General features: G+C 38.8%; 1 pseudogene; it reads left to right on the forward strand.

The window, feature by feature from the left end:
- The first annotated feature begins 639 nt into the window (after nucleotides 1-639).
- Nucleotides 640-1149, forward strand: LOC149232332 (AUGMIN subunit 7 pseudogene; annotated as a pseudogene).
- Nucleotides 1150-4860: the final 3711 nt, after the last annotated feature.

Here is a 4860-nt window from a genome sequence, read left to right on the forward strand (position 1 = left end):
ACTGTTCTCATTCAAAAACTTAACTTAAACAAAGAACAGATTGGAAGATAGAACCCGACAATTAAATGTCAGCGAATACAAATTAGTAGATATGCAATTATCAGTCCCCAAAATGGCACCTCAACATTTGTTTATGATGTACGCTGCCCAGGAAATGGAAGAATAGATTCCCTCTTCACCACAGTCCTTGTATCATCATCAAACCATACTCATTCAACTTTTGAGATAGCATACAATCCCTTTAATGCAGCTACATCAATAATAGAAGGTGGAAACACGCAAACAATACCGGTGACCTTGGTATCATCCACTGGATGCTAGAATCACAACAATCAACCTGGTTAGTGTCCAGAACGAGTGAGCCGCCCTTTATTATAATAATACAAGATCGAATCAATGGGATAAATTTCCTGCACAATTCAATCAAGCCAACGAGACTGTGCACCGTTGGCAAATAACAAAACCTTGCTGGTATGAAGTTGCTTCACGTAACAAAACCCTCAGTCAAGCAAGAGATAAATGGACACATCTAAAAATATGGTCAAGCAATAGAGAGCTTGCAATAGGGATTCCTCATCGATGAAGTCATAACCTTAAGAATCAAGAGAATTGGGGTTCTGTCAGTGAATATTTCTCTTTATGATACCACCGTGGATTCAATCCAGTTTTCCTGTTCCAGATGTCTCAGCGCTGGAAGATAAGCTGTCTGAACAGACAAAGAAGTTGTCAAGCTTACAGCAAATTGTTAATGAGTTGGCTTCAAAGCAAAACTACAACCCTAATGAGGACCATACAGAGGCAGAAGGACAACTGCGCCTGCAATTAGAAGCCTTCCTTGAAACTGCAAGAGCCTTCAACATAATTTACACAAAGGAAATTCGACCCTGGACTCATATGATGGAGCTTCCACAACTACATGGATTGGGTCCAGCAGTAAATAATCTATTGGAAACCTACAGAGTGCTTCTAAAGTTTCTGCGGAACCTTCACAATTTTAGGGATTCATATGCTGTTGTTGCGATTGGGTCAGAGTCAACAATAGATGATGATTCAACTTCTCCAAAAGAGTCATCTTCTGTTACAAAGATCATCTCTGAGTGTGAAGAAGCTTTGACTACTTTAAATCGGGATCTTGGAATTCTTCATTGAACAGCAGAGCAGCGACGACGATGTGAGCGATCTGTCGGGGCTCAATCGTAGCCTCGAAGAGAACGATAATCTACTAAAACGCCTGGCAGATTTGTTCTATCTCAGTGCACTCTAAAAATATGCCTCAACTCTGTCCCCTACAGTTCGGAGAGCTAGAATCCGAGTTTTCACGCGGAAAACACTAAAGAATGTAGGTTTTGCGCAGATATATGCATCAAACCGTGCGATTGCCACTCCACACGCATATCGATACCATCTGATATACATACGCCCAGAAGACTTTCTACATCCAGCCAATTTGCTGCATCTGAACCGGAATCACTAGATCAGTCGGAGCTTGAGCAGTTACAAGTTTTTTTTTTTTTCTCTTTCGCAGGCTCTCCAATATCATAGATTTCCTCTACAATGGCTTTGATTTGACCAAAAATTGAGCAATTGCGAGCTTATTTCTTCTGAGACTCTGCAATGTTATGTACTCCCTCCACCAAACTGACAAAACTGCAAAGCATAGAGATGAGAAATAGTACCGCAATGCTATAGCAATAATGGAGTTAGCTGAAAGAAAATCCCGATCAGACACCGCATCACCACTGTTTCTTAGGGGTGCAGTAAATCCCAGTGCTACAAAAGTTGCAAAACCTATCAATTGGAAGTCCAGTACCAGCAAGGGCACAAACCCCCAAGGGAGAAAATTTCATGCGAGCTTTGCAATCCACTAACCAACCACTATCCCGACAGAAGCCCACATGGGAAGCATAATTCTATCTCACAAGGCAAACTGTTAATGGAGCAGAGCACACACATCTTTGGAATAAGGGAAAAGGCGTGTTAGAGGTTTCCAAGGGAGTTGCAATAGATATATGGAGGAGTTTGTCCCAAATGAAAGACAGAATCGTGGATAAACTGGCGGCTGTTCCTGTTCCAGTAGAAGCTCTGGACAGTAGACAGACAAAACTTATATTCTCAGCTTTAGCTTTGCAGGAAAAATGGGTGAGCGGCAAAGTAGAATTTTCGAGTATTTCGTTGTATGCGGGCTGGGCCCCGAGCTTCGATCTCTGGACGGCGCCAAGTTTTCAAAAAACGTGAAGAAGGTATATCGCCACCATGCTCTTCATCAACTTTCACATCGGGTTCACCAAATGCGAAACAGGTGAACGAACCCGTAGTATTCAAATTCGAGTGACCAGAGAAGTTGTTGACAACTGTAGCAGACAAGGCACAAGATTGCCAAGTCTGGAAAGATACAGAGGCGTTTCTGCTCAGGAAAGAAAATGACAGAGATGCCAAGAAGAGTGCCAGGTGCAGAGAGGGCAGGTATGAAACGTTTATGAGCAGTTACAAGGAGCGTTTTGTATGCAGAGAGCAGCGTATTAAATGTAGGTGGAGCAGCGACAGGAGCAGCATAATTATCATGAAACGCTTGGCAGTCAGTAAACCGCAGATGGATCAGCGCTTTACATGGGGCATTTATGGACAGAGCGCAGTGGTGATAGAGGCATTATAAGGCAACGCTTGAAAAGAATATGGCAGAGGGCCAGGACTGCTCACAATAGAGGAATGGCAGCGCTGACACAGGTGGCTCACAGAAACAGGTGGCTCACAATGGAGCAGGGCAGGAGATCGCCTGCTCTGATACCATGTCAAACACACATGGAAAACAAAGACAATATGAAAGATAAATCAGTGAGTACATTTTTTATTAACAGGAGATGTACATTTATAATACAATGTTGACTCTTGGGTTTCAGATCCCAAGGTCTCTTGGACTGCTTTTTTCCATTCGACTTCCACACTAACCCATTAGGATTAGGTGTCCAACATAAGACAACTTGATTGCAGCAACAAAGATTGATAAATAAGTGGAAAATTAATATTATGATGCAATTCCAAAGGTAGAGACAAAGGAAGAAGAGGAAAAGTCTCTCTCAATAAAGTAGAATGAAAAGAACCATTATAGTTCTTATTGTGATTTCTCATATAAACTTAACCATGTTTTTGAGTATGTAGGTGTTCAAACTAGCATGAGAGCTGAAATTGAAAAAAAAATGTTTGAGAATTTTGATGCCAATTTGAAGCTCATTGAAGAATGGATTAAGAATCCAATTAAACAAATTGATGATAGTGTGTAGTAGTCTAGAAGTGATCACTTTATTGGAGAATAAAGTGGTGAGAATAGGTTGAAGAATCCTAAGGTAATTTTCACAATGTTAACAAGCAAAGTCAAGAAGAAACTATAGAAACAAAAAGTAAACAAACATGGAGCTTTCAGCAAGAAAGAAAAATTGAAAATTAAGGTGAACATGAAGAAATTCAGAGGATATAAAATTCAGAAGATAAGGAAAAGAAAAAGTCTAGCCCAAGCATTGATATCAAAGTTTTTTAGTCATTGTAAGCCTAGTTGAGACTCAAACCAACAAACATCTTAGTTTAACATTTTTTGTGAGGTTGTGAGCAATATTTTTTTTTGCTATATGTTTCTAAACCTTTAAATGAGTGGTTGTAATTGGGCGGGGGGGGGAGGTTGTTGGAAGAAGTAATTCCAACCACCAGCTAATTTTCATAGTTAGTTCTAGTTTATTTTATTTAGTTGGGTTCTAGTTCAATTTACTTCAATAATTTATTAGTAATTATTTCCTAAGTGATCTATTTAACTAATGTGAAGACTCATTTCACTCTTATTTTGAGTTTATCATTGTCTCTATTTTCTACCTCTCAATATTTGTCAAACCAATGGAGTTAATTAGACGTGGCTCAGTGGTAGGGGTGCATTTCAATGTTGCATATATCATTCAAGATATATATTAGAGAGCTTGAATATGATTTTCTTATATTGAAGTCAATCCCACACAACACAAGGGGTAGAATCAAGGAGAGATCGTCGATCTGACTTGCAACTTGGGTTTCAATTTCGTAGCAGTTGACTTGTATCTCACAGATCCAAGAAATGGGAATGTAAATCAAGGTTTTTGGTGTGAATTTTCCTTCCTATGAATTTTCTTTCACTCAGATTGAAAACCAAAATTTAAAGAGATGCAAAACATCCTACTAGCATCATTAATCATCTTTCCTTCCACAAACGATTTATGTAATTAAAAATACCACACACGCAAACACCATAAATGATATTATTCTTTAGTGGTGAATATTGATCTTTCCCAAGGATTTTTTTTCCTCTAACCATCTCAAACATGCTTTATTATTGGCATGGGTGAAATTTTCTATGTCACCCATTTTACCTTTTGGATAGACCCATATACATAATAAATTACGAAACCTGGTCTATGTGAATTGATCTAGGGTTGAGGACATTGCAGGTTTAATTTTTCTCACTAGGAGGTAACTTGAAGCGAGGAAGATTGATTGTGATCTATCAAAGGAAACATTATTTATCAAAATCCACGAAGTGGGGTGGTGGCTTATTGGTTGGTCAAATATGGTGGATAGAAAAATCAAACGGAATTAGACTTTAGGAATACCCTTTTGACTTTTAATGTTGCCAGTAAGTGATTTAGATTGAAAATATAACGCTAAAAGAGGTCTTTGAACATGTCTTACAGCAAATGGAAACCTTGATATTTGGAAATCCCATAGTGGAGCCAAGCAAGAATATGAATATTTCACCAACCACAAAAAAGAATTAGATATGCACCTTTATTTAAGAGAGATAGATGATCTTATATTTCCCATTTCTCATCTAAAGTGTTGTAGATC

The sequence above is a fragment of the Pinus tabuliformis genome, chromosome J (genome assembly GCF_031772625.1).
Source record: "Pinus tabuliformis cultivar Carrire ecotype Pingquan chromosome J, CPIR1, whole genome shotgun sequence".
NCBI classification, from domain to species: domain Eukaryota; kingdom Viridiplantae; phylum Streptophyta; class Pinopsida; order Pinales; family Pinaceae; genus Pinus; species Pinus tabuliformis.